At 31.7% G+C, this 13,119-nt stretch overlaps 1 protein-coding gene and 1 long non-coding RNA gene across 3 annotated transcripts in view; one reads left to right on the top strand and one right to left on the bottom strand.

Moving 5' to 3' along the window:
* Positions 1 to 13,119, top strand: part of LOC126852612 (uncharacterized) — a 268,456-nt gene that overhangs the window by 629 nt on the left and 254,708 nt on the right. Inside the window, exon 1 of one of the 2 annotated variants that reach the window (XR_007687853.1) lies at positions 9,082 to 9,105. The exons of the other annotated variant lie outside the window; for it this stretch is intronic. This is a non-coding gene — a long non-coding RNA (uncharacterized LOC126852612). Of the gene's footprint in view, positions 1 to 9,081; positions 9,106 to 13,119 lie in introns of those variants that run through there. 2 annotated transcript variants of the gene reach the window in all.
* LOC126852520 (cAMP-specific 3',5'-cyclic phosphodiesterase) overlaps positions 1 to 13,119 on the bottom strand; it is a 337,802-nt gene that overhangs the window by 269,539 nt on the left and 55,144 nt on the right. The gene's annotated exons all lie outside the window — the stretch shown is intronic.

Here is a 13,119-nt window from a genome sequence, read left to right as displayed (position 1 = left end):
AATGCGTACATACGTATCCTGCCAGAGTTAATTTCTTTTCCAAGCCTTTGATAGGCCAATTATATTGTCCATGATAAATGCTGAACACAAAGCAGGAAACTTTAATTACTCCCAAGGCCGATATTCACCAACTCGCAAATCGGTTTCCTACTAAATGAAACATTGTATTTATCTTATGTGTTTTAGTATCACAAATGTATCCTAACTTAATTAAAATGTCTGAAAATAAAAATAAATAATATAAAAATAATTAAATAAATAATAAAAATAAAAAAATAATATAAAAATAAATATAAAAATAATAAAATAAATAATATAAAAATAATATAAAAATAAAATAAATAAATAATAAAAGTAAATTTACGTAATATTCATTGATGTAATATTTTATTATTAAATTTATTGCATATTGTTTACGTAATAATTAATTAATCCTTAATTAATTGCTTCTTAATTAATCTTTCGATATCGTATCGAAGAATATTATTTCTTCTATATATATATATAAGGCTAAACAACAACGTTAAGAATTTTTGCCAAAGAGGATTGACTCGCGCATATCGATTACCACATATTACGCCGAGATATTTTTCATAAAGCGTTCTCTTTTATTCAGGATCGATCCCATGGCAATACCGCGTGCGCCATAAATCACAACGTTGTTGTCCGTAAGGAATAACGGCCATCATGATTTTATCGCTTTCTCTTAAATTTTCAACTTTAGAACATATTGCTTGGCAAAAATTAATCATCGCGATAATTTCTCACACAACATACAAATATATATATATATATATATATATATATATATATATATCTTATCTTCAATTAATATTAAACATGCTAAATATTTAAAAAAGCAAGTATATATAAAATTATTATATAACAATAATTCTGTTCTCCCCATTCTTGATTTATCTCTTTATATTACGTTATCAAAATCGATGAAATAACATATGTTAAATATCACAGACACAAATGTTATTATATGTCAATAAACTTTACCACTACTTTTTATCCTTTCAAACCTCATCCAGGATCAAAGTTTATCACTGAATATATTAAAATCATTTTATTTCATTGTTACATTACACGTCGGGCGATCCTAGATATTACATTGCGTTTTATCGTTCAATAATTAAATCCTTTATATTATAGACTGCACAAAGGTTGCAGAGAGATGATGGGGCTCGAGCGTAATATTCCTACTATCGTTCCCGGATAATCGTCACAATAATGATATTCGAATGTCCAAGAGAGAATCGCATATAGCGAAATAAACAAACTTCCTGTCGGAAGGGCAATGAGTGCGGATTGAAGCTTCTCCATCACAAAAGCAAGCGCGATACATCAAAGTGCGTACTCGACGCGGGAAGAGCGCTTTGAAAGCTTGTAAACGAGGCGCTCGCGGTAATTTATTGATCAGCATTTCGATACACGACAACAAATCGCGCGCTGTCCTTCGACCTCTGTATCTCACAATCCTCTTCGTTTCGTAGTGACTCATCGATAGACAAGTAGATAATTAGCGTACGCGATCAGTCCAGCTGTTGAAGCCACGTCACTTGAACAGAAACGATCGTTTTCGTACGCATGACTGCATATGCAACTCCAGTAATTCGCATACTGACAGTTTTGCGCACGCGAACTGTCATTGAAAACATCTCTCGAACAATTATTCCCATTATTATTATTAAAAAAAAAAACAATTGATATTTTTATATATATTTAATATTATATCCGTAAGTCACGACTCTCTATACGCGAAGAGTGATTTATAAAGACACACACACTTCTGCATAAAATTCCATCTATATAATAATGTTATCTATTATATTTTAATTGCATTGGTGCACGACCATAACTGAATAATTGGATGTAAATGCCGCGAGAAAGCTTTAATGAGCAAACGACAGAGGTAAATATTGTATGTCCATCAACTTCGTCGTTCATCGCGTATCTATATATGCATCTCAAAATTGAATCGGGCTGATTACTTCAAGTCTACAGAAAAGAGAGAGAGAGAGAGAGAGAGAGAGAGAGAGAGAGAAGCCTTACATATTTAATTTCCAATTTTCCATCCGCTTTTAGCACTTTCATTAGATTGACTTGTCGCTGGAAAAGCGAAAAATAAAACGAGAGACTATCTTGTGATTCCGGAGGGTACTCCCTCCGGTGGTCGTTTGCCTTATAGGAATAAGGGTTAGTAGAGGCCACCGATAAAACCTAAGTCCTAGACATGTGTTTTTTATGACGAAAGCCTAATAGAAGCATTACATTTTTTATGATATTGTCTTTTTATGATCATTCCGAGGAACTATGTTTTTGTAGCGCACGCGCGATTACTTATTTAATATAGAAATGCATTCATACAGACTAACATTTTTCAACGTCTTTTGCGCGATACTATTTTATTTAATTCTCAAAATTCAATTCAATTTCACAAGCGTTTTGTAAAAAAAAAAAAAATGTCCATTTTTCTTTTTCTCGAGAATAAAGTTACTACATTGATTTTATCGAAGATTACTCAGAAGTTACGGATTTTGTTGAAGGGAAAATATTAAATAGGAAATGTAAGTGACATGTGTCATGAAGACACATCCGCTCGGGATGAATGCATGTTAAAATTGCAGTGTTAATTAAATATTGTAGACAGTTGAGTTTTTATTAATTATAAGAAACTCATATGAAAATGCGATATTGACAAATCAATCTTCTACAAATATAGATAGCCTCACAGTATATTGCCTTAATGAGGTACATTGTATCGCTCATATATTCCTGAAAGGGCAAACCTCGCCGATAATTCCGCATATATGTTCTAACCCTAGAAATAGAAATTACTTGCTGCGATTTCGCCGACAGCGATTTATCGATATATCGACACGCAACCTGTCCGATAATAAAGAGTAAATAAAGACAAAAATAGACGACGTTCTCGTCACGTTAAGTAAGAAGGACTTTGGAAGGGGAGCGGTAAGCTCGAAGGGCTGATCAAATACAACAAACGAGAAATGTAAATAATGAACAGAATAATCCTCACCTCAATAATAGTACAAAACTTGTAAAGTAATATTTAACCTTATAAAACTTGATAAACATTATATTGATATTTTTAACATCAAAATTAATTATTACGCAGATTAGAATATCCTTGATGGAGGAAACCGTTCGTTCTGCAAATTTACGAATTAATCAAGTATAATTAGTAGCATTATCAAATAGCAATGGCTTGTAATATCAGCGAATGCTAGATCGCTAATAATTCGATAATATGTGTAATTGACGAAATGAATAGACCGTTGTTCGTGTAAAGCAATACACGAGCGTTGCGCGTAATAAATTAATGTACATGCGCAATAACAGGATGTTTTGCATAATGCATACGGTGGGTAAGATTGAGATGATCCAAGATGCCTCGCGCGCAAGACATTCATATCCCCTATGGCTGAAAAAACTCTTCCCTTCCGCGGAAATTTAATCCGGAACCTGATCTCCGCGAAATACTCCTTCCCTCCCAGAAATATGACATCGCAATAAGCAACATCACGTTTCGCTTCGAGAGTCTCACGACCACCCGTTGTTACCAAATTTACTTTGCGCTCTGACAAGAGAGAGAAATCGATACTCCTTTTGTAGCATTCAACATTACTCGCGCTCATTTTTCCAGCGTTCAATATGCAACGTCTCATATCGTTCGCATATATTGATTTATATATTCAGAAAATATATATTTTGTCGCATTCGATAAGTAAATTATTTTTAGAAATTGCATCAATGCTGTTTTATGGGTCAAAATTATAGCTCAAAAACACGAGCCTAACAGAATTTCTTATAAACTAAGATTAATATATAGAGTGGCTCAATTTAATTTATCCACTCAAATATCTTAAAACGTAGAAGTTTCAGAAAGAAACTTTTTAGATAAAAATTGTTTGGTTCTGAAGAGAAAAGAAAATAGGAATATTAGTTAGATCTTGAGTGGCGTTGTTAAGGTCATCTTTTAAATAAAAAACTTAATTTTTCAATATATATTCTTGTAGCTTATTTCGAGAGCTTTTCAAAACACTATAATAAAGTATTGTTTTATTAAGTATATTTCGAATTATTTTATATCTTAATATGACATAGTTTGATATGAAATATAAAATATCTCGTAAAATATTTGATAAAAAAATATTTTATTATAGTGTTTTAAGAAGCTCGTAAGATAAGCTCCAAGTATATGCATTGAAAATAAAGATTTCCATTAAAAAAATAAAAGTGATCTTGATATGACTTTAACAACGCCACCTAAAGTCTAATATTCCTATCTTCTTTCCGTCTTAGAACCAAACAACTTTTGTCTAAAAAATTTCTTTCTAAAACTTACAAGTTTTGAGATATTTAAATAGATAAATTAAAATAAGCCACCCTCTATACACATATATTTAATCCTAGAATTTTAACATTGTAAAGTTTAATCAACAAGAAACTTCTAAAATATTTTTTATATCTCTGGAATATGAAAAAAAAAATGTGCGATGAGAAATTCATAAAATAAAGCTGACGCTCATCAATCAAGACAGATATTCACCAGAAAGCTCTTGAACCTCTTGCGAATGTCGCTTTGTCCTAAATGAGGTAATACGGCGACGTGAGAATATCTCCTATGAGTGATACTCCCAAAAGGAGTGTAGATAAGAATAGAAATCTTTGGATGTTTTCCAGCAGGGAATTCGAAAACCTTAGTCGGTGAAAAATCTCGAACTTGAATTTAATCAAAAGCTCGGGGACTGGGAATAAACTAATTTCTTTGTATGCACATGAATAAAACATTTCAGCGAGAAATTAATAAAATAATACAATTAAAATGTAACAAACTAAAGAGTCGAAATTCGCTAAGACTTGTCTTCCTGCGCTCTTTTTTTTTAAATAAAATAAAAATTTATTTGCCAAATAATTGATAAAAATGCTGATTTTTGTCTGATATAAGACGCTTTATTTGTATAGAAAAGCACGTTTAAAAAAAAAAAAAACTGAACCGAATCGAACTGTGCAGGATTTGCATCAATTTCTAATTTATTCTGAAAATTTTGCATAGAGCTGCAGACATGTTCGTGAAAACCACGAAGACATTAAAACCGCTTTAACGATTACCTCACTTTTATGATCGGAAAATGCAGAAAGCAGTAAGCTTTTCTTTCATTCTTTTATTCGACGTGAGAAAAAGATAGAAAAAAGAGAAAAGAAATATGAAATTGGCATCGTCAATGAACGAATAACGATTCAGAATACAATTAAAAAAATAAAATCCAATATAAAATTCCTCAATTTTTCCCAGATATTTGAGAAACCATTTTGAAAATCGCAGATTAGATTTCTTACGATTCTTCTTATAATTTCAATGTATACAAAATCTATCAGATTTACTAATTTTTATACTCGATAGATGAAATCGATCGAATAAGAATAACATCGAATATCAAATAAAATAATATTATCCGCTATATTACAACAAAATATATGCGATAATAAAAGAGAAAAAAACGTGATGATAAATCTCAGTAGGAACAATTTACGAGTCAAATGTAGATGTACTGTGATACATAAATAGTTAAAGTTAACAAATATTTAACTAGGTCTCCATCTTTTCCAGTTGTCAGCGCAAAAAGCAAATAAATAGTTTAAATCTTTTAACTAATATTTATGGAAACGCCCTCTTGCACTTCTGTGTCCGACTCCATCCTCCATTTCTACTAGGATAGGCAATATGACGTTTTCATCTCTTTTTAAATATATATAAAAAATAAAGATATAAAATTATAAATATATATATACGTATCAGTCCACTTATTACTATAAGTAAAAGTTTTATAATCGAGTCCGTGTCGATGGATTCCCAGCCGCGAAAAGACAGACCTCGTGCAAAAAGATAGCCGGTGGTCGATATAGAAAGGAACGCTTGCGCGTTTCGCCTTCCTCCGCCGCCGCGTTATTATCCCTCCTCACCTGGATTCACGCGCGCATCACTATAGGACCGGCAATTGCATCCCGAAATTACATTTCGAGTACTGTAACTGCGAACTCGCGGGCGATACGAGGCGCTATCGATAGGCACGATTCAATTTTAACAAAAAATTGGTTTCGATGCGCGTAATAAGATTTTTAATGGACCGCCGTCGTACAGACGTGCATGTAATCACGTGCATGTGATTTCGTAAACCGTGCACGCAGAGTCGCGAGATATCGCGACTTGACGCGTGCAGATTAAGGGCGAAATTGTCGCAAAAAAAAGCAAGCGCGCCAAAAAAAAAAAATATGCTAAAAGATTACGATGATAAACGATCTATGAAGAAGAGACGGCAACCCTATGTCCATACGGGACCCTTTTTTCTCTAACTTTACATACTCCGAATATAGCCCCCCCTCTTAAGAGTTGCTCATTTATTTCGCAGATACCCTCTGACAAGTTGCTCGCTCGAGTAACGGACAATTTCCATTAAAGGATTACTTTCAATTACTGGCAATTTTTCAATAACTGCTCGATTCAATCAGTCGTTGAATAGCACGACTTGATGACGAGTTTGTACTAAAAACACTCACGTTAAAAATTCACGATAACTAACCATTTTAAACAATACGATCAGTTGAATCGGCATATGTAAAGCGAAGATTGTCGTCGTCTATCTCGCGCCTGTCCGTCAACTAGATGGATAGCGCTTCCGATTCGCTTATCCCGAAGAAAAACAGCCGCGGAATTGATTCCGCGCGAAAAAGCTCGGTGCTCCATTATTAAAAGTGTCGATAAACTCAGAGATTTACCGCGTAAAGTAATATTGCCTATTATCCTAATGTTCATTTAGCCTCATCCCACGTGATATCTAAGGTATAAGTCCCGTAATATTCAGAAACACAATCTCGCGAAATGTGAAATATCGAACAACATGAGCATGCGGTTAAAAAAAATATTTTACCACCAAACTTATGAAAATTTTCAGCCTCTTCTTTTCTTAAAAATTGTACACTTATTTGAAAAATCAATGAGAAATCGATCATGCATCCTCGAATATTTTTGCTTTTAAAAAACATAAGGCAAAACATCAGGCAATATGATAGGCGAAATAGTTTTTGAATTCTTCCTGAAAAAAAAATATATATATAATAACAATGCTGTTTCCGTGAGTGTTTATTCTGCACGCCCGAAATGGAACGTACGAAAGCGAGGAAGGGAGGCAGAGGAAGACAAAGAGAAGCGGGAAAAACGGGAAAGAAATAAAATATGATACAAAGTCAGAGGATGTCTAAATGCGGATGCGGACAGGATATCCATTAGCCGGCTGAATAGAGGGGTAAAGTCGAAAGACAGAAGACAGAAGGGAGATGAACAAGGGTGTACAACCGCAGCTGCGACAGGGCTAAAAGCAACAGGCAGCCAATCAATAACCGACTTTTTGTTCGGGGTACGATCTCGCTCTATCCTCTTCGATCTCGTGTAGCTAACTGGATGAGCGATTACTTGCTCGAGAAAGAAATTTTAAAACATTGTGTAATTATTCGTTCGATCGAATCTATCGCATCCCCACGAAGCGCCAGCGAACTTGTCGCAAGAAACTAGATATACGATTACATCTCGTTTGCAGGGTTCTATATATGTTTACAGTAGAAATAGTACAACGTGAAACAAACGAAGCAATTTAACAAAGTTCGTTAAACAAGCCGAAGGCGAAGGAAAATTCATCTCGCACTGTGTCGTCTTGATAGCTTCTTATAGTCAAATTAAGTTCAAGAAATTTCAACAAAGTGTTTGTTTAAAGACTAGTTAACTGGCAATATATCTCTGTCGTATAAGTATTAAGTTTTTTTTTTTTTTTTACAAATATGAGACATATAAGTGCAGTAAATACAGTAATACATGCAAAAAAGTGATACATTTACAAGTAACTATTGTATCCACGGTCTCATTTGAGACGAATATAAAATTTTCGATAAAGAAACTTTTATTAAATAAAAATAAAAAGAGAGTTGTGGCAACAAGAAAAAAGGATTTGGTAATATATTTTTGTATGTCTTATTTCGACACAAAGTTTTTTTTGTGAGGAAGAAGTTCTAAGGAAGAGTTATGTTTCTTCTTTTTCTTTTTTTCTAACAATATTTTTTAATATATAATAAAATAAACGCGAAAGATTATTTATTAATTCATTAAAAGACAATTTCATAAAAAATTTAGATAATTTTCAAAAAAACAGTAGAAAAGTTGGGATAAAAAAATTTTTTTTTCAAGAGATTGATGTGTGAAAAAATATTTTACTCACTCGCCATGGCTTCTCTCAGTCTAAACTTATAACACGATATGATAAAGTGAAAATTTAGATAATAATATTATTTCTTGCGCATCAATTTATAAAATAGAAACACTAACGGGCTATTTCACAAACTAATATTGGGGACATGCAAGAGCATATCATGTGCAGCAAACTTACCTTATATCGTCGAGATCATTATACATCGAATGTCACTTGCATCATGATTGAAACTTACCTGAAACAAATATAAAATTTTTGTCAGAAATGCATGCGATGAAAAAACATATTTTTTATGTCACTAATTTTGTAAATTAAGATAATAATTATATGGATAAATTTATAAGTATATTATCAGCGCAAAAATTTGCATTGCTATCGGACTTTCCGACAGTCGGCCTTTCGTCGGATAAAACGTGTTATTTAAACGCTACGGTGTTTATCGATCGCCATACAATACCAAACTACAAGCTCCGCATAAAAGCTCCGTACCGACGCAGGGATAAGGAAGAATTCTACAAAATCATGGAATCCTTGGACTAAACCACCCTTTCGCGTTCATGGGGCTCGAAATCAGAGCGCACCACTGACATATTTAATGCAAATAAAATAAAATCTTGAGATATTGTAGCTATAAAAGCATGAAAAAAATGTTCAGATTTTAATACGTAATTCCAATAAAAAAAAAAAAAACAAAAAACATTTCTTACTACAACGTTAATAATATTAAAGATTATAATCATTATTAAACATCACAAATAATATTTTGATCAATTTTTTAATTTATTTTTCTTTTTAATAATAAAAAAAAAAAACAAAATATGTACCCCCTGTTCGGATTATGAATACGAATGTACATTGTTTGTGCGAGAATAAAAGTAAAAATGTCCTTGTAATTTACGTCAATCTATAAAATTGTGACGCAACCGCGATGTCAAATGGCACATATAATGTGCATAATTTCATGTATGTCCTGCTCACACAATCTATCAGAATCTATGAATTTTCCCTAAATCTGACATTTTCATTTCAACCATCGTACAGTCCCCTCTGAATTTTAATTATTATAGCTGTATGAGGCAAATGCCGCGCGTGCGGAAATTAGCATTAAATCACACTGCGCTGCCTCACTTGGATAGGCACATTTGCTTATATAGTTCGCTCGTTATCTTTATTTATTCCTATACAAGTGACGCCACTTTACCATTTTTTGAAATTTATACGCGCATAGGGCGCGGCTAACTATCATGTCAGTGAAATTTTACTGCTTTACTTAAGATTTTAACGTTCCATAAGCGTCTGCCATTTATGGTGACATTTATGAACGTTTTACTATGCTATGTATATAAGAAAATATATTAGAAAACGTGATTGCAACGTGATGCAAGACATAAATCATATGGCATGATGCATAATGGACTGTTCTGCTCTTCTTTGCAAAGTGTTTCGCGTGCTATAGATAATAAAATGTGTATTACAAATCTTCGTTGTTATCTGTGCATAAAATGCTTCAACTAACTTTCTTATGTAATATATATACATATATATATATATATATATATATATATATATATATATGTGTGTGTGTGTACATAAAACTTGTTGCATTAACCGTTTTTCCCCTTCACAAAGAATAAAGAAGACAAATAATATTTTAATTATTTATTAAATAAATATAACTTAATGAATTTGAGATACTATTTAGTGAGTAGCAGATAATCTGTTTATATTATTAATAAAAATATCTATTTTATATACATATGTATATATAAATTAATAATATTAATAAATTAATAATCATTAAAAAACTATTCAGAATAATCGACCAACATAGAAAAATCGCGGAATAAAAATTTATCATAAAAGTGAAATATATGTGATCGATTGCTGAAGTTTTTATTTGATAAGTTTCTGAGCGAAACTGGCATATGAATATCGAAGTGTACTCTGACTAAAGCAAACAAAAAAAATTCTTATTATACATATTTTTTATCGTTTTATCTTCGTATTTAAAAATTTATATTAAAAATTTTATATTTTATGATAATATTGAACATTTTATCTTTAGTATTCTAAAAATTATACAAACTCCTAAGATATTATCACTTTAAGATTAATGTGAGTAGTGTGTATGTGTGTGTGCGCGTGGAAATTAATATTTTATGATAAATATGTAGATAAAAGAGTGTTATCGTCATATTTATAAATTTGCAAATAATTTAAAAATGTATAAAATTGTGAAATATTAAAGTTGGCCGTACATTCGATAAATATTATTTGCCGTCGATTACAAATTCATATCAAAATTACATACGAGAATCTTTATTATTATAAATATACAATATTACTCTAAAATTAATGCAATCAAAATTAATGTATTATAATGAATTACGTGAGTTTTACAACTCCTTTATAAGCTCAGTTTAAATATGTATGCTGTACTCGCGATAATACATTATAAAATATTGGAATCTCAATCGCGAAAATTCGACCATTTACGAATATGCATTAATAAGAAGAGGCGGTTATGTATTTTAAAGATCTTTAAAATTCCGCGAGAGAAATTCCGAAGGAAATACCGACGGTTGCGGCGCGGCGACGAGGCACGATCAATTCTTCCTTCGCCGTTCACGACATACCTGTGTGTACACACTTACCTGCCGGCAGGTTGATGACTGCCGTATAACAGGTCGATACCAAGCCGTAACTCCATAACTGCATTGCAGACACATTGACCACTCGGCAAAATAATAAGTTAGACGAAAGCTTTGCGCCCATTAGTCCGCGATTCTTATAATTATAAACAATCACTCTCACAATTTTTCTTTATAATATAAATCTTTATAATTCTCGATAATCACAATATCCTTTATCATAAAATTTTTTTATCAATGTTATATTATTATAAAATATTAATCGATTAAATTGAAGTAATACATGTTTTTAATAATTGAACATCGCGATTAATATTCGATCAATGTGCGTATATGTGTGTGTGTTATTTTAAAATTCTTTGTTAATAATAATTTACTTTATTATTAATTATATATTTTTTTATATAATTCTCTTATTACATTTTCCTTCTCTATTATATGTCAAAATATAATAATATAATTTAAATTTATTTTATTCTTTATTCTTTGTTTTTTCTTTCTTTCTTTCTTTGTTTTAACATTATTTTTGTACTTACATTATATACTAAAGGAATTTTTTCTTCCCATTCATTAATAATAAATAAATAAATAAATATTTATATATGCACATTATTTTATAGATCTGATTAATTTCGTTTATTAGAATTTACTAAATGCACTGCATATTCTTAGCCAAGATTTTACACGTATTGCACTGTAATATACACGAAATAGCCTAAATTCTATCGCGTGACCTAATCAAAGGCAGATACCTATTCTACCCTGGGCTTAATATATGCTCTCTTATTAACGAAATTCGTGCGCAATTGGATTTTATGCTTCGATAAAACGCTTTCTGTGCTGCCGAAGTAGCGCCCGATGTGTCGATTTAATAAATAAAATCGAACGGATCTTGCTTACACTCTCGACGCGCACATGTCAAATTTTTACAATAGCGACACAACTTGCGACACGATAGACTCGTGATAGCTGAATTTGTCCAGTTTATCTGATTTCCTCCCCCCGTGTTATGCATGATTGCCAGCCGAACGTGTAATCGATGGTCATTCAGTACGGTTTAATCAACGGCCACTCGATGCTCACGACATATTACGTCAAACTTATGCAAACAATGTGCAGCAGATTCCCTCCGATATAGTTTACATGTATAATAACATTTCTGCGCAGGAGTCTCGTCATTTGCTCGTACGTTGGATATTTTAACTTTGTCTCGTAACGATAATAGAATCGATTGTACATAATCGCTTTATCGTCATCAATGCACTTTGAACTAAAAGGTTTAAACAACATGGAATGTTATTCGACGAAGAAGTAATTAGCTTTAATATCATGGGGGTTTCTATGCTATTTTACGAGAAATGACGCGTTGAAAGCCATATGCAATTAGGATGCGCTGCAATTAAGTTTCGCAAACTATATAAAATAATATGCGAAGTTAAAAACTATCATTCGAGATTTACCACACTCCATGTAACTAAATAAAGCAGATAAATGGAAAGTCCAAAGTTTAATTCAACGGATTCAGGTAAACAGGATTTCCATGCATCACCGTTACTAATCATCATTGTTTAAGTACGGTTCATCTAATTTTCCGGCAATCATAAATGTAAACACAATATGACATTCCAAATTTGTATTGGGCGTTACATGACACGTTGTAACTCGCATATTTTGTGTTATGTATTAGCGCAAAAATAGAATACGTTAAAAAGTAAAAATTTTACGATTTCTTGGCCTAAACATACAACACAAAGCATAGTTCAATTAATTTATTAATTGAATTTATATAATTTATTAATTAATTTAATGTTTCATTATTGTTTTTGTGCTTTGTCCAATAAATTAAATAAAAGAGAAATACTTCTCGAGTAATTAATAATGTAACATTTGATAAATACAAGAGAATATGAGTCTAAAAATTCATTTAAAAAACAATCTAAAATATATCCTCTCAATATGAATGTTTAATACAAAGACAACAAAATTTGTGTATGTAATATATGCAATATCGAATTCTTAACATTCATGCAAACAATTCTTCAAAATATTCTTTCCAAGTAATTAGATATTCAGAAAAAAATCAGCTAGACTTTTTATTCTAAACTTTATTATATAGAGTTTGTTCCTGATTAAAGCAATATAAGCTTGTCAAGATTCATAATTTTAAATTTGTTATTTTGCGA

Source organism: Cataglyphis hispanica, chromosome 10, assembly GCF_021464435.1.
Source record: "Cataglyphis hispanica isolate Lineage 1 chromosome 10, ULB_Chis1_1.0, whole genome shotgun sequence".
Classification (NCBI taxonomy): domain Eukaryota; kingdom Metazoa; phylum Arthropoda; class Insecta; order Hymenoptera; family Formicidae; genus Cataglyphis; species Cataglyphis hispanica.
Note: the sequence above shows the minus strand (reverse complement) of the source record. Positions and strands in the feature narration are given on the sequence as shown.